Here is a 25,215-nt window from a genome sequence, read left to right as displayed (position 1 = left end):
GATCTGATTTCCCCACCAAACTGACAACTCCTGCCAAAAGATGCTGTGGATGCAAGACTTTTACACAGATTCAAGGAGAAACTGGACAAGTAATTGCTGAGAGATCCAGTAAGGCACAGTGAGTCCAGAAGTGCCACTGCTCAGAGGGCTTTCAAGGGCTCTCATCTGTCATTTCAAAGTGGAGGCACTGATTACTGAGCTTGAGCAGCTGCTCACACTTCTTTAGAGACTCAGACATTTTCACAGCAGTAGTGAGGGAGATGCAGCCTCTAGATCAGGCTTAGAGACAGGGTATGAGACTAAACGGATCCTCGGTCTGAACTAGGATGACCATTTTTATGCTTTTAAGCAAGTTCCTGTGCTCATCTCCAATTCCTATCTGCAGCCAACAAATTAGATATTCTCTGCAGTTCTGGAAATTATGAACAAGGAAACTGCCAATTTGTAATTTGTTCCCAAGAGCTGAGAAACAACACTACTCTAAAAAACAACAACAACAAAACTGTACAAAAATATGACAGCGCCGATTACTAGTTTCTCTTCATATGAACAGCATAGCAAGGCCTCAGATACTATCTTACCTCTTTTGCTGAACAGTGACAATAAATACACATTTATTGGTTATAAACATAACCAATATGTTGCTGTTGCTTTCCCTGTGCTGTTCCATTACTTCTGTAATTAAAATATGGAATGTCTTCCTCAAATCAATATATATGAACAACTGTACCCTAGGGCTCCCCAAACCTCGGATATTCTTCTATTTGCAATACAGTTGTGCTCTTTGGCATTTCATTCCAGAGGCTCTAGTTTCTTTGGAAATGCTACTTTGGCAAGAACATCTTTACACCCCACTAATAACAATTTGCACTTCTAATACAATTCCTTCTGGCCAAGATCTCATCACGCTCTAACAATTAATTGAGCAGCTCAGAGCCATTATGTTTGGCAGACTCCCACATGCCATAAGCTTCTCTGCATAACATTCTCTGCTGTGCTGCAGTTCTAGAATTAAACTACATTGCTCCTGGATAAAACACGTTATATGCTTGTATTAAGACAATTCAGCCTGTTGTGCTTTGCTAGTGTAGTCTTAAGCTTTCTGTGGTTCAAACACAGTGTCAAAACCTCACTGGAAAGCTTTTCAGGGTATTGATAGTCACATAGTCACTTCTTCCATGTAACCTCCATGTTACCTGCTCCTAGACTGGCCAGTGTATCTATGTAGAGACTTACTCTCTTCCCCTCTGCGTATCATCAGCAACATACTGAAAAGCTAGAGACTGTTAGCATATCACAATATTCCTGTTGTAAAGGTCACCAAACACATAGGGATAGAGTCAGTTACCTGGAAATCACCCTTACCTTCAGCCAGGTTAAGACAAAAACAAATTGAAGTATTTATTAACAAATCCAAAACAGAAATGTAATTCTGTTCATAACATTCAGTGGTTCATAACAGAGGAGAAAAATGAAAGAAAATAATATCTGCTTTTGCTAGGATCCAAAAGTCTTTTATTTTCCTCCTTCTACCCAGCTAATCAGTTAGACACTTACCTAATCCACAGGCTCTGTCCGTCTGTGTGCCAAAAACCTCATGTTGTATTCACAGGCACTGGCAACTCGCACTTTCTTTTTGTTTTTATCCACCCTTTCGGATCCACCCAAAAGGAACAGATGCAAGCTGAGAGAAGACAAAGATGAAGATAAAGAAGAAAGGAAACAGATGAGGGAAAGGGGACAGTGCAGGATCGCACATTTCTCAGGCTGGCATCCTCATTCACTCACATACTCCTGTGTTGTTAGTGAAGGGTTAGAGGATATTTTTGAGATACAAAGACGAAAGAGGAGTCATTGGATCAAAGCAGAGATATGATTGCTTTTTTTTCCTTGCCTGGGAACACTTTGGCCAGTTTTTCTCCAACTAAGGGTTTTTCTTTCTTTCTTTCTGTTTTAAGACTGAAAAACAGTATAGTTGGCAAAGTAGCTTTTCCTTTACTTAGCTTACTAGAGCCATTTTGAATTATGTATATTCAGTATCATGAATTTCTTGTTTCCAGGCAGGATCTCAGCATAAGCCTTAGATTACCTCAGTAAATGTTTTTGTGGGAGCTAATTCAGATGCATGGACTCTGCTTTGCGCTTTTCCTACCAATATTGATTGCCATAGACAATGGGAGTGTTTTATAAGATTTTTATTTTTCTAAAGCTACTATGCAGCTGAAAAGAGTTGCTAGTTCTCCKCCATGGTTATTACATTATCACAAATTCCTGTCTCAGTCTTGTGCTCTGTTTACTTGCTATGTCACTAAAATTGCTAGTAAAATCAGTGTTGTAGCTGATAAGATATAAGCAGTAAAAAAAMCAAAAGTTATAGATTGTAGGGATTTTCCGCTTTTATTTTTCTACCAAGTCATATTAGATTTGTTTTTCTTTTTAAAATTTGTATTGTAATGTGCTCTGGAAGGTTAAAAAACAGGAGTCTGGCTTTGCACTCTCCAAACACAGGCCTCTGCTTCATAAGCTAGGTCCATATTAACTTTTTAGGAATAATCATCTAATTGGTTTGATTCCTGAATCTGCCCTGAACCTACAATTGTTATTTATACCTGTACAGAACAGCTGCAAAATGTTTGCAGAGACTGCAAATCAGGGCATGGGCACTTTGGAATTCTGCCCACTAAAATCAGTGGCAAGAGAAGTCCTCTAGGTAAAACAGATAAAATTTGGACTGGTCTTTGATCACATATTCAGTGGGGACAGGACTGGGCTTAGAACTACTTGCAGATTTTTTTTTTAACTGAATTTTATTATAAACTAATTTCTTGAGATATGATCAGCATAGAACTTGGATAAACAGAATAACAGGGAGTGGCTGGAAAGGGTAAGGTTCAGTTTACTGCTCTGTGTTTAGGCTGTGCTAAGCTGGCGGACAGTCCCTTAGGAAATGCTGCAGCCAGGCACAACCAGTACAACTTGTGCTAATATCACAGGCAATGCATAAAGAGGAGAAATTTTTAACACGTATTATTTACTAAGAATATTTGTTAAGTTTTCATTCATTATTCATTTATTACAAAATGATTGCCTGTTTATAAAATCTAGCATGCAACATTTGGCACCATTGATGGCCAGGAATGAGCAAAATGACAAATAATAATAATAATACGGAGAAATGTCACTTCCTAGTTTACCAGGGTTGCATCCTGCACACATCCTGAGCTATTTTCCAGACACCACTGAAAGCTTGTGTTGCTGAGCTGTTCTGTACAGGTTCCTATACTATGCTCATCACTCTGGTATCCAAATCCAGCACTGCATTCAGTAGTGGCTAAACACATGTAGCCTTAGGTAATGGCTCTGTTGAAACTGTGGGCCAGTGGCACACGTCTCATTTCCCAGTTCCAGGGCTGTAACTTATTTTATGCTGACTCAATATTAAAAGTTAACCATGCACCGTGGCTCCCTTTGTCCATGCAATGGTTTCCACAGAAGGAAAACAAAGAGAAAGACTAGAAGGGACCTGGTCCCCTGTCCAGACAGTTGGAGTGTCTTGTGGGAAGTATCTATCATAGAACAATCACGATGTACCCAATACAACTAATATTTGTCATGTTCTCCCACAGGGAAAGAAGCACATACTGCAGGAAAGTATTTTTGTTTATTTGGTTTGTGTTCAAACACTGTTTTGCTCGACTTTTGCTAAAGAAGGAACACAGARCACTAAGTGGCAGGGTGTGTGAAGCTCTCAAACTTCTGGGGATATGACTGCAAACAAGTGACTCCTGCAGGATGAATTTTGTCTGAACAGACACCTCTCAAATAGTTATTAACCACGATCTTTACTGTGAATTGTGATTTTATCTGTTTTTTACACACACAGCATCTGGGAAAGCCTTGAAGACAGAGAACAAGGACTCAAATCTGAACCAGATTCTGAGGTAGCAGGAGTAGATGGTGGAGGCCTCATCTGTTGTGTCCTCATGTCTGTGAGTGTCCTTATACACTGATGATTCATGTCTTGTACCTTACACTGCTATAGTCCAGCCATGAGCTTGCAAAAAGTGAGTAAGTTAGGCTTGCCACTGCCTGCCATTACGGAATAGCCACCTAGCCTAGATAATAGCAAGTTTGTGCTGYCAAATGAGAATTTATCAGGTATCCAAAAGTTCTTCTAAAATATATGTCGGATAGATTGTAGGGATGTGGGATCTTCAAAGAAAGAAGAATGAATACATGGTTGTGAAGCTTTCAGAAGGCTTTTACCTGCCTTCCAGCATCACTTCCATCTTGCTTATATTCTACTGCACCTAATTGTTCAGGTCATCCAAGCTCCAAGCCTTCCTGGTGGCAGTGGCATGGTCATGGCATCAGGACAGRAAGAATTGTGCATCACCTCTATGCTGTCTGACCATGCCATTCAACCAGTCCTATTGGTGGCTGCACGCAGATTTTTACGAAGACTAGAGATTGAACGGATACTTGTGGAACACTGTAATTCAGTGGCTATCATGTATCACATCTGCTAGGTGCTAGAAAGTTTCCAGGTTGCTAACAGTCACTGAATCATTAAATCTCTAAATAGCGAAAACACAAACCAAAATAAAAAGCAATGTAGTGTCCATCTGAAATACTTTAAAGTAAATGATTCTGAGTACAGATTAAATTTTGCTTCCTAATGCTGAGGTCTAGGTACTGTCCCATATAGACAGAAAGTCCATTTTTATTTTAGCCTCCAAAAAACTTATGCATCTTTTCTCAAAATACTGCTTCACACATCATGGAGACATCAGCAGAAAAGCAAGGAAAACTCTCACTGATTTTCTGAATAATTAAGATTTGCACTTTATAAAGCAAGCAARAGAGATATATTCCTAACCTAGCACATAATTTTGTGTCTGAAGTGGAGCACAAATGATCAGTTTCTATAAGAATCTGAATATGATTTGGCATTAATTCCGCCACATGTCAGCTGGTATAGAGCAGATTTCAAAWTTTTTTCATTTTGCAAAGTGCTGTGTGTGCCCTCTATTGGAAACACATGATGGGTTGCATTTTTTAATTTTAATTTTAAATGCAAGAATAGTCAATGAAACATTTCTATGCTAAAACATAAGGAGGTAACATTTTGAAACAGTCAACACTTTAATATWGACCATTTTTCCCCATTATTATTTTATTGATATCATTTATCTTGATTAAGCACTGGTTAAAACAGTTTAGACAGTTTAGGTGCTGATCACTGTAGCAATGAAATGTATTTTGCATTTGTCTTTAAAAAGAAAAATCAAGAAGCTGTTTACTTTACCCTGCCTCTCTGAGAAGAGGCAGCCACYGTCACAAAACACCCTACAAGCTGGACACATCACTTGAACAGAGATAGGGCTAGCTTTTGCATCGTGGAACTCAAAAAGTGCAGCTCAGATGGGAGAGGATAAAGATTGCACTAAACCCATCTTTTTGCCTCCTCAGTTATGGGCTGTGTCAGAAGCCTGTATAAACTCAACAGCACTGTGGTCAACCTGGGAGGTGTTTCAACTTACTGTCATGTTTTAGGGCTGCTAGGGGATGGCTCTAAAGWTCATACTAGAGAAGAACACTCTCTCAGGCAGCCTGTGCCAACACTGCTAATGTGGCTTGTGTTCTCTTYAGGCTTCAGCAGTTTTTCTAGCTGGTTATCCTTAGTTTGTCATCAGGGCAAAATCGTTGGTCTACTGTGTATCTGGCCGTTACACAAGGACACTCTACAGAAGGAGATGGCAAGGGAACTTTCTCCTCCCTTCCTGCAGCTCACGTCAAGCGCAGGCGTGAAAGGTGCACTAGTGGGGCCTCTCCTGCTGCTTGCCCGATGTGCAGGTGCCTACATGGGGTGGCGATAAAGCAGAGCTGCMGCTTCTCCCCACACCTTGTGCCTGGTGGACTTCTTTTGCAGGGGGCATGCAGAGCACCACGGCAGCTGCCCCAGCATCTCCCCACAGCACGCTCTGCTCTCGGGCTGAGCCTAAAGCTCCTGCTAAGCCTTTCATCCCTGCCCTAGGTCACTTGAATATTAAATGGAGCATATTAACAACTCATTAAAGGTACTTGCCTTTGAAGGTGCTGAGTGAATCTACAAATCTAGAATTTGGAAATTTAAATTTCTTTTTGTACATTCATTGATAACAGAAAAGATTAAATAGAAATATAAAATAAGATAGCTCAGCTTAAATGTACAATTAAGAAATGTTGCTTTGAAAAGCAAATCCTTTTGAATTTAATGCTATTTTCTTTCATGCTGCTTGTATTGAAGTTGTAATACAAGTGACAGTTGATTGGACCTCCTAACCTGCTTTATTTTCCATATATTGATTATAAACGTTTTTAAAGCTTTTTGAAAATCTATTATTTAAAAAACAGTTTATCACTTACATATTTTATGTACTCTTTTGTTATTGACAGTGTATATTATTTACAGTATTTACATGTTAATCAAATTAATTCAATTTGAAATGGCAGACTTCCATAAAATGACAAAACTAGTAAAAATACCCAAATAAGGGCATGGTAAAGGAGACAGAATCTTTACATTAGTGCTGGCTATTGCTTGAGAAAACAACAGAGAAGTCCAGAATGGACATGTACCTCCAAATATCATGAAAACAATTTGGCAAAAACTAAATGTGGCTAAATAACGAATGTCAAGAGATATCCAAGTCTGACAGCAATCCTTTTGAATTCTGGAATCCAGCTCCAAGCCTCAGAACAGCCTGAGGAATAGCAAACTACAGCAGATAGTGTATAAGAAAGAAATTAGAAGGGCTGGTATGGCCGTAAATGGACCTGTGCACTCCCAGTTCCACCCAAAGTTAAAGGGAATAATCAAACAAGATTAAGATAGTATTTGGGAGGGGAATGTTGCTTTCTCTATTTCAGTCCTAAACCAGGGAACATGATGGGAAGACAGCTGTCCTAGGTCTAATTTTTTCTAGTAGTAAAAATTAAGCATTATTTCAGAAWGAAGAGCAAGCAAGTCTATTAATCTTTTATGTTATTTTGCTCAGATCCTTCTTATTCTACCCAGAATATGCTTAATGCAATAAATGTCTGCGGTCCCCAAAAGCTAAATTTGCAGCATTTTCAACTTACTGTGCACACTGATTTTCACACAGGATTGTGCTTTCCCTGCTTTGTATCTCTTTCCTCCCTCTCCAATAAGCTTACTCTTCGCTCCACTATGCCCCTCATAGGAATAAGACTTGGGCGATGTTTCTATTTGTGGCTTGCCACTGACTCACTATATAGTTTCCTATGCATTTACATCCTGTGGTTGGATTTTCTGGTATCTAAAAGGGTGAATGCATCTGTTGATGTTTTCTCTAGAATCAGGACATCCATAATGTCTCRCTCAGTATGGATTCTCTTGTGTTTAATAAGGGTTGAGTCTCCACTGCACCCTGTCTGTCAATGAGGCTATTAAGAGGGGTTCTCTTAATAGATGCTTATTTTAATTATAACTGTAAGAAATTCAACTCTTTGAGATCTTTACCTCTTAGTCAGATTTGACTTTGGCCARCTAGAGCTACACAGAGACACTCAAAACAGTTGTTTTTATTATAACACTAGCTACTGTCTGCTACAGAGCACTGCTGAGTATGCAGAAGCATTGCTGTTTCCCCTTCAGTACTACACTGCCTGAACTCTCTCTGCTGTCTATTCTTTAYAAGAATAGTCTGTTCTTAGCCCATTTTATTTATTGTTAAATAGGAACAAATACATTTGAGTAAAACTAGCAGGTGTGCAAGTGTGTGGATAGGTTTTACGGACTAAGATTTACTCTTTTCTTACTATTSCAATGAAGGTCAGAGAGCCACTACGGTTTGCAATATCCGTAAAATCCATGCAGGTATGTTTGCAAGTAAGACGAGGTGTGGAGTAGGTTCTTATTTTACAGTCTATATTATTCTAACAGTTACTTCTTCTATAAGAAAAGTATAATATTTTATCAGAGAAGACTGTAGATAAATTGTTTGAATTATGAGCCAGTTTTATAGTCAAACATATTAACAAGAAATGTATTCCAGTTTCCTGGATGGTATCAGGGATAACATAATGGGCTTCATTGTGAAGACTGTGGCTRCGAAGGTGCAAAGAAACTAGACTCTTATAAAACATGACTAAATATTAACAATCTGTTATGAACTAATGCAAGATAGCTTATCTTAAATATATTGATTTTTACAGGATAAGCTGCCAGCTTTACTGTTCTAAATTTATTTTTTTAATTTCCGTCTCTGTTCTAATCATCAAGAATGTCATAACAGTATGATGGAAATCAGATAATTACCAGCTTAAACATTATTTAGAGTGGCACTAGTGGATAAAGTAATTTTAATTAGCAAGTAGAATAGAAAATACAAAACACCTCATCTAAAAAAAAATTACTTTTTTACCATATTAATTAAATTATATGAGCTGGTCTTTTCCACTAACATGCCAGTCACTATTTTTTCAATGACAGGATTACCATACAAATTCTTCCAAAAAAAAGGATTATACCCTATTTGCATTAGGATATTTTATTGAATATAGGCTGTAAATGTATGAAGGGCACATTTATAATGTTATAAATAACACACATGTAATTATAAATGCAAACAGGAGAGTACTGAAATACATGAGAAAACATCTTTGGCATACACATACACAGCTTTTGGGTGCTGTCTGAGGAAATGCAGAAACTGTCTTCTGCCAAAACATAATGGAGGAGAGATGCCTCTGGTTTCTATGGGTTTGCTTTTGTAAAACAGGTTTTCAATTAAAAATAATAATAAAAAAGAGCAAAATGTGTTTTAATGAAAAGACGTCTTCTAATATCCAGATTTGATACAACTGTAAATTGTCTTGCCCAGTCCCACACGATGGCGGCAGTGTAGCGAGCAGCAGGCACCCTACCCGACAGAGGTGGCAGCTGTGGCAGTGGGGAGCCCRCAGGCCCTGTGGGTGCTCACAGGAGCCTGCTGGGTGCCCTGGTGCTGAGCACAGTGCTGGGGAAGGCACTGGTGTGCCTGGCTGTCCTGTGCTTCTGCCACCTGTGYGCCAAGGTCACCAACTGGCTCGTGCTGTCACTGGCTGTCTCCGACCTGCTCGTGGCCCTGCTGGTGATGCCCTGGAAGGCAGTCACCAAGGTGGCCGGTGGCTCATGGCTCTTTGGCAGCCGCTTTTGCGACACCTGTGTGGCCTTCGACACTAGGTGCTCCACGACCTCCATCCTTCATCTCTGCATCATTAGCCTGGACCGGTACTGGGCCATCACCAGCCCCTTTCACTATARGTGTAGGATGACGCAGCGCCTGGCTTGCATCCTGATAGCCTGGCCTGGGCCCTCTCCATCCTCATCTCCTTCATCTCGGTGCAGCTACACTGGCATAAAGCCCAGTACAGGAGGCCTCCAGGGTCCTGGCTGCCTGGGACACACYGCTGTGACATCTGCCTGAACTGCACTTATGCTATCACCTCCTCTCTTATCAGCTTCTACATCCCTGTGGCTATCATGATCATCACCTATGCCTGCACATACCGAATCACCCAGGCCCAGATCCACAGTGTTTCCAGCCTTGAGCAAGCAAGAGGGCAATGCCTGGCTATCGACAAGCAGCCTGCCTCCTCCTCGCAGAGCTGCCTGTGCAAGGAGACCAAGGTGCTGCAGAGCCTCTCCACCATATCAGGTGTTTTCGTTTGCTGCTTGCTGCCCTTCTTYCTGCTCAACTGCCTGCTGCCTTTCTGCCAGCCTGTGCTGAAGAGCAGTGATGAAGGGCAGTCACCCTGCATTGGCCAAACTGCCTTCAACATCTTTGTGTGGTTTGGCTGGGCCAACTCCTCTGTGAATCTGGTGATCTATGCTTTCAACACAGACTGCAGGAAGGCGTTCAGCAGCCTGCTGGGCTGCCAGTGCTTCTGCTGTGCACAGCCAGGTCCACTGTGGAGAGGGTCAACTTCAGCAACAAGCTGGAGCCTTATCACCACAATTCTGCCTGTCAGAAGGACAGAGCTGCCTCATCCTCAGTGCCRCTTGCTGCCGCGGCTGCCTGAGTGCAGCCCACACACCGCAAGCCTCCAGGGGGAAAGGAGCAGCAAGGAGCCGCCTGTGGAGAAAAGGCCTGCGACTCCTCACAGAGAGGCTGCTCCCAACAGCAGCCTCAAGTATCTTCCTGAGCCAGCCACTTTGCCATTTGATTGGGAGGCAGAGATAGGTGAAAGATCTCATCACTCTACTCTGAAGGGATAAGTATTGCCGCTGTCATACACAGCCGTCCCACAGTGGAGTATTTGCTTGGCTTCCACATGGGATACTCCTGTTGCCCAGCAAACAGTGTCTCACCCTAGAGGGGCGAGAGCTGGCAGCTCTTACCCTGGAAGGTGAGAGGCATGTAAAGTCTATTCCAAAAGCAAAGCAACTACAAATTGACATCTTCCCACTGTCACCTTCACCCCTTGCTTTCATTCACRTTTCCCATGCATTTGTTCATCCACCACTCTTCTATCAACAACTTTATGATTTTTTTTTGAGAATGAATTAGATCAAAACAAAAACAGCCCACATAGTTTGAGATGCTATRATATCATCTCATGCAGATAAGTTAATCTTAGATACAGCTACATCTCTTWAAAAATACATTTTTTTCCTCATGGTTTCACATCATATAGTTGCTTGCTTCTGCTCTTAAAGCTCTATGTTTGGCTTTAGTTCTATAACATTTTCAAAGCTGAATGTCTGGATTTAAACCTCTGAATCAGTGATTAGTCTCTTCAAAAATGTTCAACAGAAACATCACCATCTTATTGTGATTACTTAATACTGTGCTCCTCCAGCTGCCATCACTACCCCATTTTTCTGTCCTTCACCTATGATTGAGTCAATTGACCTTGATTCATTCAAAGGAGAATGATGATGATGATGAAAATGCAACAGCTCAGAAAAAGGCAGCAAGAACATCTACACTAAAAGAGTTATCATGGGCATTCAGTCTCATAGATGTGCAGCTGAAATTTTTCAGAACCGTGATCCATTACGGAAAGCCAGCTACTGAAAAGCATGGCTRAACAACCAGCATTTCCTCCCAGAGATCCTACTCTTCCCTCTCCATCCTCTGCCATATATAYTGTCCATAAACTGTGTGTAGTTCTTAAGTCCCTGGACACATTCTCCCTCTACTGTATTAATTCATATAGGAAAATTGCTTTGATGTCCACTTGAATTGCTAACCACTGCACTTCTCAGAAATGCATCCTTGAGGGATAGTGGGATTGTGGCTGAAATCTTCTATCCACGGCCAGGATTATCAGGACAAGAAGCAATGGGCTTCACTGAAGTTAGAAAGACCAAAGTAAAACATTCGAACTTTCTAAGAGTAAGGATAATTAAGCACTGCAATAGCTTGCCTAGGGAGGTTACAAAGTCTCCATCAGGGAAAGTTTTTAAGATGTTACCAAACATCTGTCAGAAATGACACAGACATTGCTAATCTTTTCTTGGGGGCAGAATATAATGATCTGAAATCCTTTCTAGTCCTGCTTCACTGTGACATGATTCCTTAAGGCAGCATGGAGGTTAAAATGTTTGAATTTTTTTTTGCRTGTGATCATCCTCAGCTATTCTTTTGAATGCAAAGGGGTGTAAAGATAAGAACTTCACACACATCTGGATAGCTGCCTTTCTCTTAGTGATTATTAATTTTTKTTAGGCCTTAACAACTATCATTCAATATGCTTGATGTCTCACCTAGAGAATAATCCTGAAATCAATACACATATACAAGTTCCATATTTTTCATTTTGATTCCCTTTGACAATTTTCTAGGTTTTGTTATATGAAGCATGCATGGATTCAGCTGCTTAAGTGTCCATATTAATCTGCTAGAGGATTTTCCTTGCTATATTTCTTTATTTTTTACAAACAGGAAACTCCTATGGTAAGAGTGTCAGCATCTTTTATCTCCCCCAAAAAGCCAAAATTATATCCTAGAGCTATAAAAGACATCTCATCTCACCCTCTCYTCCTCCACACTAAAACCCATCCTGGGGAGATACTGACACACTCGATAAAGCACTGTCCTGAAGTGCTGTACTCCGCTCCCKGCTGCAAGAGCTTCAGCTCACGCCGTCCCGCAGAGGGTTACCTCTGCCTGCCCGCACACCTCTTCATGCATGTGGGCACGCAGTGTTCTGGCAGTCAAGGCCACACACAGTTAATATTCACAACAGCTTTTTGGGGGCGTGTGTAAAGTCTTGTTATTAGAGATCAAAGCTGTTAATTAACGGAAGGGAAAGGTTTAGCTTCTCTGCATATGGGAGCTGTCTGGCTCAGGATTCATAGATCTAATAATCAAAACTTAGCAAATGACAGAGTGGGTTGCAGAAATTAAGCAATGACTGTACGTAAATAATTTTCTCTAAAAAGTAATCAGAAATGGGTGGTGGCTTTGACTTATGGAACTATATTTGTGTTAAGAATGGAAAAAGCTGTCTGTGTCAGTTCTTGTGGCTACAGTTTAAATAAGGTTCACTAACAGGTCAGACTGTACTTGAAAATAAAAAGGATATTTATTTAAAGAAGAAGAAAATAATAACTTTGACCAAAGCTTTCTACATGGACACTTCTTTAAAATAACACTTTGTAAGTGATGCTGGAAAGAAGTGTTTGCAATTAATTTATAATGGTCATTACAGATGTGCAGATGTTAACATAACTACTCTAAAGTTTTAATATCTGTTGTGCAATGTGATGCTCAAGGCTGCAATAAATTTTAGAAATTGTMTATTATAAATTGTTTATACTCCTTTTAAGTGGCATGTAACTGAAGGTACCTCATATTAAAGTTACATTGTATAGCCCTTCAGACTGTTAATGGCCTCTTCTACTATTGTTGATTTAATAATATGTATTATACTKTATTTTTATTTTCCCAAGCTTCTTAGGAAAATAAAGCTTCTGAACATTAATCTGACTACAGAACAAACAGTTCTGTGAATAGTAAATGAACAAAACCTATTTTCCTAAAAACAATTTTCTAATGATTAACTGATTTCTGACATTTTTCTCATGATGTRTAAGGCTGCTGTGTTTGTTAGATTAGATAAAAGGCTCAATTAATATTGTTAGGTTCCAGTCTGATGAGATACATTCAGATTATTACAAAATACCATAGATTTACTACAGCAGAAATTAAGAGGCAAAATTCTTTCCTCCTTACACCATTGCAATCRCTCAAAAGAAATGCTTTCCAAAGCAAAATTTTGCCAGCATTTTGTTATCCATTTCTGGGTCACAGCTTCCTTGGCTTGGTAGAACAAAATGAATCACAAATGGTAAACCTATTATAGGGAGATCTTCAAAGAGCTCTTCCTCTAACGCTTCTTGTAACTCAGATCCCCAAATCTATATACTTCTTTATATGTTCACCACAATATATGCAAGCTATTTTACTGACTAAAACCAGTTCATGCCTATTAGTTCCACATTTATAATATCACTAATGTCACAATGACCTAAAAAAATAGCTTTTAAATATCCTTGATGTCAGAACAGCCAAAACTCACAGATACCACTTCTAAACACTCTGATTAGCCAATGTCTAAACATCTTCATCAAGACGTGATCAAAACACGTTCCATTTTAGAAGGGTACACACTGTAGGGCTTTATGATGTATACCAAATGTCTTCTCTGTTAAATCAAATAATTCCCACTTTCTTTTCTTCTGCCAATTTACAAAGTTCTCAACTAATTAGTTCCCCCATGCCCCAACTCCTGTTTCTTTCTATTACAAAACTGTAATGAATACAAACTTCCTGTGGTCAATTAACAACTCTTGCGCATGCTGCAGCCCTGCTCAGTATTAGGTCACACATGAAAGCAGTGAYAAGGTCTCCGTACCTGCTTAGGTGGCTGTAGAAATGCTTATCCACCTGAGACCTTTCTCCTGCTGTTGAATTTCTCTAAAATTATTCAGTGGGTTTAAAAGTTAATCATAGGAGTAGACAGATATGGATATATGCATGTCTATGTGCACGCCTTCTTTTCTTAGGGAATTGGGCTAAAAAGTAAACAGCTTTCTTCAAGGAAGGGGAGACTTAAGGGGAGACAGCAGAACTTCCTGCRGCTGGAAATGCTGCAGGCAGAGGACAAGAGCTCTCTTTGATCTAAGGCCAACACCAGTTCCTGCACTCCTGCATGGCAGAGCCACTAGCAGAGATCTCAGGTGACAATTCTGTAACCAGATATCAGGGGGTTGTTTTAAGAAGAAACGTACCACCAGTTACAAGCAGTACCGTTGTAGATGTAGCAGGAAGCCATAGGAGAACAGGAAAGATGGACTTAAATATAGTGTKTTTAGGGAAGCTTGATTTTGCTTTCTGTGTAATGTTTTTAAAATATTAACTACAATGCATGTACATCTTTGACATTGTGCTTATGTTTTTGTATTTTTTGTTTATTGCTCTGTTTTTGTTSCTTATCTGTTTCTCATCTTATTTATATTGGCTTTTATTGTGCATTATGCACAAACTGATTTGCTTTAGAGRGTGCTATTGACTTTTAAGAAGTTTGTGACAGACTCAGCACTGCCTCTACAAGTTAAGTCTGCRAACTAGAAGAGACTGCAAGTATAAGACTGCAAGCATGAGAAAACATAAAACCTTGGGACATTTCTGCAATTCAACCAAAAAAATAGAAAGATTCTCAGAGAAACTCCTCGTTACTAAAATCCTAATAAGTTAAAACTAAAAATAYTAGATTTTCTCCCCAAACCCACCTGTGATTAGAAGTCTGCCCATATATCTAACCTGGAGGGAATATCTTCCATCTTCCCCACCTTTCCTTCTCCTTAAAAATGCACACAAACATGCAGATATTGCAGAGAAAAGCTTCCCACTCAAATTCTTCCCCTCTCTCTTCCCACAACGTATCCCTCCACCTTTGAATATTAAGCAAAGCTGGCAAAAGAAACTCAGTCAAAAGGAAACCAATAACAACAAAATGACAAATGATCGCACTGTCTAAAGTCTAAGCAGCTGCTTCACAGGGCAGAAAAGAGCACAGTCGTGTGGATATTCAGCTTTATATTTATAGAAGCTTTGGAATTCTTCCACCTGGGTGTTTTGAGGAGGAACATGTCATGAAAGGCCATGACAATTATTTTAGGCTTTATATATTGCATAAAATATTTATTTCCATGGCATCAGAAGAGACAGTCTTCTAAAATCAGTCTCCTCTCCTTCTCCCTWTATTTCTTGCTAGATTGTTGCAATTTGTTTTGTTAAGCTGAATACAGACTAAAATAATATTGTGCTCTTCCATTTTTTACTACATACTGGTATAAAGCTCCAGTCATATGTGTAAAATCTATCTTTATACAGTCTATCCAAATTCATATACAAAGTAGAAACTTTTTAAATATAGCTTTGATTTCAAAACTATTATGTATAGTTGCAATAACACTAAAACATAAATTATTGTTTTATAATTACTACTAGATGTACCTTTAAGAAATAATCAATTCAGTGGAAATACCAGCAAAGGCAGTCCAGATCATACCTTATATGTATTTTTTTTCCTTATCCCTCTGATACTAAGCTAATGCCTTAAACTTTCAGTGAAACTTAATTTCAGTGAGAAACAGCTGGCCTAGGTAGCAAAAGAGAAATCTCTTACACAATTCAGTTGTCATAAACGTCTGCTGTTTTGCTATTGTCAAAATCATGCTTCTTGTGTTGCACTTCAGATGATGCACCTATGCACATCATATTAAGTATATTTTAATCAGCTGAATATTTCTCAATAAAAATTCTCCTTGTAAAGAATTATTTTTCTATTCTTCATCAGCTCTGTTTTCTCCCTCACCTGATGGATTGAGGTGGCTTTCTGGATGCTACACACTATCAGTCCAGTCCCTTGGGGCTCTGATATGCTTAAGCTGTTTCAGTGCCATGGTTACAGGACTCCCACCACATAACTCTTAAGTTTCATCAGCTTAGTGTTAAAATTTAACTCACTTTTCTGAATCTTCTTGCTGCAAAGGGGTCAGAGGATAGAAAAGAACAACTGTTCTCTGCTAAGGCATTGGGATTTATCCCAGAAGCTCAAGGCCTACAAGTAACATCTAAACTCTTGTGCTTTTTTTGCCTTTTGGGGGCATTTATCTTACCACCCTGGACAGCTACTTTTTCTATGTTGTATTGCATACAAAATGTAAAGCAGTTAAAAATACTGCAAATTATATTTTGATTTCAGTGTAAACAAAGATGATCAACTGAAAACATTTGGGTATATCTTACTTATAAAAGATGAAAATCCAAGAAGTGGAAAAAAATCAGCACTTTCTACTGCATATAAAAATTGCTTTTAATTAATTTTTTACATGGAGGTTGCAGCTATCAAGGATATCTTGGTTATTCTGCTAATTAAGTCCTTCTGTGTGCCAACAGTTGTGTGTAAGCAGAGAAAGAATGGATTTTGGTCTGATTCAAGTGGCGTATTTCTTTGTATGGCACAGATGGAAAGTGACTTTTCTAATAGACGTTAAGCTTTCTTCTAAACATATGTTACTGAGAAATACAGATTTACTTTGATATCTGTTCTGCCACAAACAGAATCATAATGATTCCAAAACATTGAAGTGAGGGATAATGAATGAAAGTATGGCATATGAATGATTAATAAGGTGATTCTCTAACATCCAAGTGAGTTTCCTTTGATTACACCATTATCTAATTTTAAACTCAATGGGTGCCATGATAAAGCACTTACTTATTTAGTCTTTACCAGAGTAATAGCTTTTCTGGGTTTAGCTCTGGGATTTCCTTCACTTTTGTTTTCACTGTACTCTTCCAACTGAAGRACAATCGTGTTCACAGTTAATATCACCGTAACACTTTAAGGAAAAGTATTGAAAGGGAATAGCTGCACTTTAAATTGACTCTTTTATTTTAATTGAAATTTTCTTACTATGGTGAAAATTTAAGTTCAGTCTGGCTTTTAGTAAATGCCAAGGGATTGTAGTATTTCTGTTTCAGAAGTATTTAATAACCCCTCCCCCCCATCTCCCCCCAAAAAACCCAATGAGGGAATGGTCAGGATTTTTGAGTAAGGTTTTTTGTTTTTTCTTTTTTTTTTCCAAGATACCAGTTTTAACACTAAAACAGTTGAATTGTGCATTGACATTGTGTACTGTACTACATTACTAGTAAGAAAGAGAAATACTGCCTGTCTCCTGTGAATATTTGTAGCTATTTGTGAATAGATTTGCCTCCCGAATAGTAGTTTTCCCCTTCTTGTATTCATTTTCCCAAGACCTCTGAGTGATTGACTTCTCTTACATGAATGCCTGGGAGAAAAGGAACTTCATAATTACACATTCAATTTAAAAGATAATTGAAGCATTATGAATTTTATTATTGCCTTGATGATAATTACATGGTTATCCAATCAGGTGATAAAAATTATTCAATATCTGAAAATCCTGGAAATATGAACTACTGCAAAATTAAAAATGTGTTTTCTAGCATTTCTGATAGTGCTTTTAGAGCTTGTCATTTTTGTACAGGATGAACCAAATCCTGACTGCTATAAACTGACCTATCGCAATCAATGCCACTGAAACACTACTAATCTAAATACTGTACTTGGAAATGAGGCTGTAACTCATCGGAAAAAATAACTCTCCATGCATGCTAGGCTTCCAATTAACAAAGCAAATAACCCCCACTATTATGTTGCTTTCCAAGGGATAACCCCAAGTCTGGCAAGTAGCTGGTGTGTGTATATTGTAATTCCTAATGGATCACACATTTTATAATTCTCAATACAAATCACTCCAGATTAAAGATGGAACTGCTGCCAAAAGGGGAAATCCTCATATAGAGCAGGAAGAAGTTATAATTATTTGACTCATCCGGCTTTTATTCAGATCTGAAAAGCACAAGATGATAGTAAAGGATTTGATACAAAGACTTCTGAGGTCACTAAGGGAAGGGTTCATCTTCATCAATGATCTATGCCTACAATGAAGGTATCTACATGGGAACAAGCTGTCTGAGTTTCTATTACAGTCAAAGATGATCTAGGCTATACAATCAAACGGTGTCTAGAGAGTGATCTATCTGAGCAGATGAAGATATCTACTTTAGGGTGGGACAAAATACCCTCTAGACTCTGCTGACTGTATTGGCTGCTTGAAGGGAATAATAGTGGTGCAGAACAGCAAAAAGCAAAGGATAATACAACCAAGTGCTGTACATACTGCTTGGAATGTCTTGCTGCTGGTAACAAAGTTGAATTAATCAATTAGAAATCGCACTAGGAAAAAAGATAAAAGAATGAAACTTAYTATCTATGCAGAGCTGGATTTGATCTTGTGTTTGACTGCAGCCTGGGGCTGCTGGGCTGCAGCTCTGCCATATGAAGGGGTCACGCATGAGGCGCTCTCTGCTTGTGCCTTTTCACATTGAGCTCAGACTGCATTGCTGTCAGTGTCATCGTCTGTATTCCCATTGCTACAACAGTTCACTTAAGAGTTTGTTGCAGGGAAATCTGAATGCTGGGCCAGCGACCACATGCATTTTGCTCTAGGACTGACTGTGTTGTTCTGCTGTCTTCTTCACAGTGCCAAAGAGGAAGGTGSGAAGAAGATAATCTTTAAGAAACCAAATTATTAGATAAATAGCATCAACAAGAAAAAAAATGCCACATTTACAATTACATTTATGCAAACATTTCCCTAGTGTGAAATTCTCCTTTCAAATAGTTTTTTTTTTTGAAAGGTAATAGTGACTTCTGGGTGCTTTCACTTCCTTCTCCACTTTTCACTTGCATTTGGATATTGTCAGGCCACATGTTTTCATCTCAACACTTTAGCACTTACCACTGGTATTCACTGAAGGACAAATCTGACCACCTGAAGTATTTTTAACCCAATCTTACTGTGTTTTACTCATAGGAAAACTCTCAAAAACAAAGGCAACTTTTATTGACAGAGCCAGAATAAAATTTCTGCACCACTGATGCACCCTTCAAGAACTCTTTTTCAAGCTAGATTTTTAATAGGTATTTAGATAGCTAGTTCTCAATGGGAATGGAAGATAACTGCCTAAATGACTTTATAAAATGTACCTGTACAAGGAACAGCAACCATGCCACATATGAAGCACCTATTATACAAGCAATAGGGTGCATCTGAGGCACAACAACTTACTTCAGGCCTCTTTCAAAATCAGCTAGATTTTGACTCTATGGCTGGTGACTTAYACTGCTGAAGAAGTACCAGGTAACTTTAACAATGTTTAAAGTGGAAACCATTTCCTTGGTGTAGGGTAGATGTGTGGTGGTTAAAAAGTTGCTGTGACRCTCCTCAGAGGCACCACCTTCGTACCTTGGGGTCTAGTCCAGGGATGAAAGAATGCAGATAAAGCATAATGCTTTTTGTGCTGTGCTGATATCTGACCTGGATCTCTGATAAAACAAACTCGGTGACTGATTTACTTTGAAGTACAGGTCACTTCAATTACTACTACTGTTGCTTTTGCTTCCAGCTTATACACAATAGTTGTTTATCTGAATACTCATTACCTTTATTTTATATAGAAACTACATTTTATCTTCCTTCTGAATAATTCTCCTTGTGAATTTAAGCCTAACTTTGAGAAAAGCAAGCTGGACAGGCAAATATGTGAATTGCAAATGTCTCTTGTTGAGCTGCATTTGTTGTTTTCTATTCCATATTTTATAAAGCTGAAACGTGAGATTTCAGGGTAGCACAAGCTAAGTTCAAACCATGCCTCAAGTTAGATGCTTCCAAATGCATTTTTTCATGGATTGCTACAACATACCTATATAAAGATATAAAAAATGAAATAATCCTGAGGATTAAAGCAGAACAGCAGTACAGGGGAAAATTTTCTTGTAGTTTAAAGCCACTGAGTACTGATACAATAATTTTGCTGTGTTACCTAGGAAATCATACATCTCTGTTCAGCAAGTGCTCATCACTGTCTCTTAGTCTCAGCTGTAGACTTGTTTCAATAAAACCCAAGTTTTTCACTAACATTGGATTCTAGATTAGGCTATAGGATTTAAATAGGGAAATATAGTTAGATGCAAAAGACCTATCACTCTTGACAAGAGGCATTATTTGTGTGTTAGGAAAGTTAAAAATCCTCATGGTATATTGCCTCAGGAACAAAGACTTCTATGACTTCAGTCTACTTTTGTGTGTTGCAATGGAAAATGCAATGAACTTCRGCACTCCTAAGGGCCTAACCTGGAAGAACTGGGTGGGTCATGGAAGGCTGCATAGTGATTTTGATACCCATTAGGTTAAGCATCAAACATCATGCAAAATAGATTTTCCTAAGTTTCAGCCAGACTGCATGCCATACTTCCTGTTAGCAGGGCTAGCGCTCACCTCTGTGAGCTTGGGCAGCTTCTGCCCTCTCCAGGACAGTGGWGCCTGCTGATGCTCAGATTCCACCTGCTCATTATGAAGGTCTCGTCACAATACTGTCCTAGCAAGCCAGAGTGCAGAAAGAATATTTTATATTTCCTCTATATTTCCTTTCCTCTAGTGAGATATACCTCTGACCAGCTGTCAGGATGTCTGGGTATTGGACATTCCCAAATTAGGGATTAGAACACACATTCTACTTGCATTTCAGTTTTGCTCTCTGTTCCACAAAAATGATACCTGCTACCTTCCTTATGGAGCAAAGAACAGGAATTAACTAGTTTTTCCACAGTCTTTGAAGCACTGACACAGATGTAACTAACAGAATAGTTTCTAGATTTTGTGGTTCTTTTTTTCTTTATAAACTGAGAAGTAAATTCTCTTAGAGTGATTCTTATCATACGTAAGAAATACAATAAGAGAAGGAGCTTCAGTTTATCAGGAGTCCAGTTTTGTCTGGCTTTGCTAATTCCCTTGGTACATATTGAGAGAGTATGGTAATAGGGCAAGCAACACTGTTATGCTCTTTGGGGAGACTAACCACCATGGAATATGATGGGAAGAATAATGTTCTGAGTATAAGTAAGTTCTCTGTTATTACTTCTGACTTTCCAGAACTGCCTCCATGAAGTTCTCTATGTGCACCAGGAGCCTTTCATAAATATGCTACAGACTACAAGTCCAGGCAGAGCCAAGTAGCAGAGCCCACAGAATTTGTAGCGCAGTTAGAGCTTTTGGAGTCTAGACAAAAGAGCCTCAATAGCAACAATAAGAAAATAGGTGGGAAAAAAATTTTACAAGCACAGTATTTACTATTATTCACCTTTTTTTGGTAGATATTCAGTGTTTCCTAACACRTGAATAAATACTATACTTTTATAACAACAAAAAAAAATCCTTTGAGGGAACTGCTTGAAAAGCTATTCTTGAAGAAAATGCTTGTTAGCAGGATCTACATTTTTATCAAATCAGAAAACACCCTTTTGGAAACTCAATGGCCTCTTTCAAGGCAAACAAACATCAGTAAGAATATGCTGCTCAGCTGTTTTTATTTATATTAGGTTCTTGGTTCTCCATGTAATCAGGTGCCTTTCCTTGATTTTTTTTTTTTTTTATTACAGGAGTTTTCTACTTGATGCTTATGAATATTATAGGTTTACTTAAAAGTGGCAATATCACTCTAATTTTAATACTGTTTTACAAGAGAAGTGAATCATACGTTGCCAGAGCATATGTGCTTGTATAACGTAGGTATTTTTGCCCCATGAAATCAGTCTRATTTGAAGGGCAGGACCAACTTCATTCTCCGCTGTTGTTTAATACGCTGGCATTCTCCCCACTGTTTCAGGTCTCCAGATAAAACCACAATACAAGTAACAAACACACAGACTATATGCATATACAGTCATGCAGTTGTACTGGAAAAAAACATCCACTCTTTATTTAGATGTGACAGCTTTCATAATTATCTCTAATTTTTTATATTTACTCTTCCTTATAATAATCTACATATTAGCTGACATAATAGAAAACCAATCTCTAGCCTTTGCTTTGTGACCAGTTTAATAAAAGAATTAAGCTCTGAATAAATGGAAGGTCTCAACTTGCTCCAGTTTCTGCTAAGGTACTTTACTGGCGAAGTTGTAGAGAAAGTATTATCCATGTTACGTTTTCTCCTTGGAAAACCAGAAAACGTCTATTAATTTTTATGAAATAAAATTAAGCCTACCAGGTCAGTGTGTGTTGCACACATTTGGAATTTTGGTCTATCTGTAATTTTAATTGAAACATGGTCAGACAGACACTGTTATTTTTCTTATAATATGCAGTTTTGAAATTTTCCACTTAAGCCACAACACATTTAATTATTTTTCAAGAAATCAGCATCTTCTGTTTACAACTTTGTTGTCAAATAATTATAATATTGGTTTCCTTTTTGCCTTTTTTGAAAAGGTTTTCCACTACATTGTTAATTAAATCCTTGTAACTTACATTGTCATAACATGAAAATTCCTCACATTTCATATAAAAGAAAAAAAAGAGGAAGAAACTCCACCCCTCTGAGTTTTCTCAGTAATCTGTACAACATATTTCCTCCCACATACGGAGAATGGAGAGCTCATGCTGCAGTACCAGGTTTTATACTAGCAACCTTCTGCTATCCTCACACTATGCCTGCTGCTTCTTGAGTAAAAATGGTATCTTTCACACCATCTGAAACAAACATTCTATGGCAACATTTTAACAGCCGATCTCCTACCTCATTTTAGGTGTTTCTGCCCTCTCTTTTATTATTAAGCAACTCTTTTCACTTAAATGATGAAATAAAACCCCTCTCTTAGCATGTTGATATCTCTACCACATTGTGAAAGACAGAAAAAAATAGTCTTAAGATGCATTTTTTGAATTAGAAATTTTAAATACTTCACATTTCTAGAAATGTTCAGATGAAAGGGATTTTATGTTCCTGTCTCTCTCTAAAATAAACGATAAAGATCATTTTAAAAGGCAACTAATTTTTGTTTTATAAAATATATTTTAAACTGTAGAGTGCAGGTCTGTCTACATTTTGCTACAACAATAAGGAATATATTTTGTTTCTTTAAATCTACTTTAGGATGTCCAGTCATAGCTTCTATGAAAGGGAATGGTTTTGGTTTGATTTGGGTTTTTTTGATATTCTAATGAAGTCCTTTGTTCAGTAGTAGTAGAAATCAATTCTTTCTGTGATTTCTATCACTATTAAATGGGAGAGGCTGATTTATTCAGAACTAGCTTAAATAAGAGGAAAAGGCAAAACTGGAGTTCAGCCTTTTGCAAGACTTAAAATTTTGATCACCTGATAGAAAAGCCTGGAGAGGCTGGAGTATTTCAGCAGATCCATACCAAGCCTAACAAGGGGCATTGTCAATGTCTAGGTCAGCCCATTATTTATAAAATGAATAATGTCGCTGGGAAATAGTGGTCATGTGCTTTTCCTGTGAAAAGGAGACAACAATAACTCTTTGATAGACACTAGGAAAAAAAATAATCTTCATAAGTTTGCCTCTCCAGAGAAGATAAAGAGTAAGCATGGTAGCCTTTACATGACCAAAAAAAAGTATCCTGACAGTGCATAGGATAACCTAYCTTAAAAGTGATTTTTCAAACAAATTAGACAACTCTGCTTCACACTGAAAGAGTAATAGCAAGAATGCAGTAAACAGACCAGGAGATCAGCATAATACTATATAGCAATTACAGGTGGTCAGGACTTAATCTGAATACAACATSAAGGTTTGGTGCACTAATAAGCTAATGCACATGATGTGCCTTAYGCTCACTGGAGCCACAAAGGGTCTTAAAAGTTACAAAGTAGTTCATTATGATGCCTCATGGTACCCCGAGCCCGAAGGTAGATGCCAAGATTCCTCCTACAGCCCATGGGAAGTCTTCAGCACACATGAGAGGGATTTACACAGTCCAAGACGCTGAGCACAGCTCGTGGGCAGAAACCCAGTCTTGTCCTTCAGAGGTAGCTATGCACCTACCTCTAGGACAGAGGGAGCTATCACTTTCCACTTGGGATTCTTAACTGTGAACCCTCTCCTATGGCTTGTTGTCAAAGGCATTTTATTCCCTTCTCATATGTCCCTTTGTCCCCACTGTTCCTTCCCTGCCCTCAAAGGAACAAATCAGGGAAAGTACTGCTCCCGTGCTCTGAGTATGAAATGCAGCTGCAAAGTGGGAGATGTAATCTGAAAATCCCTTCTCTCCTTGAGTTGCAGAAAGGGCTCTGTATCCCACACTTTGCCCAGCAGTCGTTCTCTCAGCCTCTGCAGAAGTCTTTCCTGTTTAGGACTGTACAACCATTTATTGCACTGACAGAAAGACAAATGAGTTAACATCAGCCTCTCACTCTCTCCCCATTAAGTACCATTAAATATTAGTTGCTTGAAATAGAACAGCTCCATCAGGAGATAACAGAGGAACATTCRTGCCCTCGAATACCCTGGAGTAACTTAGGCACTCTCTTGGGATGCCTTTGCCAGAGTCCCTGCTCCAGATTAGGCCCTTCCTCTGACACCATCAGGGCAGCTGCCCAAGGAGCCAGATTTGGAGGCACACCAAAACGTCGTCAGACGCTGTGCACAGCCCGCACCTGGCTTTTGGCTCTGCCATCGGCCGCGCCGCGGGTGTCCCGGCGCAGGCGGCAGCAGCGGCCGTCCCGCGCCGCCCCGCCCCGCCGAGCCCGCACAGCGCCCGACACTAGGTGTCGCCCTTGTGCCGGGAAGGGCGGGTCCGCCGGCGCCCAGGAGGCGCTTGCGGGCGGTCTCACCCGCACCGCGCTGCCCGGCTTAGGGTAACTGCTGCTAACCCACTATTGCATTATATAGCACCTGACAGCAGGGTGGCGCACATATAACATCACCATGCCAATATATAGTATAAATACATACGAGGGATCTGTGTGTACCCATATATGCACCGCAGTGATGATCTTTCCGCTTCTGATGGACCGTGGCACAACYCGGGCCTCGCTTGCCAGAGCCTTGGCGAGGCGCGTCTCTGCCGCGCAGCGCGGGGCCTCGCCGTGCTGTTCTGCTGGTCCGCTACGGCTAGTCATTTTGGGCAGGCACGAAACTGCAGGTAACTCGGTGTCTTGCTGCCTCAGATCTTTGCAATAAGGGTCAGAACGGCAGGCATGTGGCGCAGATGTGGAAAGCACATCACCCATGAAACTTGTGGAACTGCGAAACTTC

General features: G+C 39.3%; 1 pseudogene; it reads left to right on the top strand.

The window, feature by feature from the left end:
* Window positions 1-8,897: 8,897 nt before the first annotated feature.
* Window positions 8,898-10,068, top strand: LOC146584462 (D(1C) dopamine receptor-like; annotated as a pseudogene).
* The last annotated feature ends 15,147 nt before the right edge of the window (window positions 10,069-25,215 follow it).

Source organism: Rhea americana, unplaced genomic scaffold, assembly GCF_003343005.1.
Source record: "Rhea americana isolate MKP2758 unplaced genomic scaffold, rheAme1 scaffold_93, whole genome shotgun sequence".
Lineage (NCBI taxonomy): Eukaryota > Metazoa > Chordata > Aves > Rheiformes > Rheidae > Rhea > Rhea americana.
Note: the sequence above shows the minus strand (reverse complement) of the source record. Positions and strands in the feature narration are given on the sequence as shown.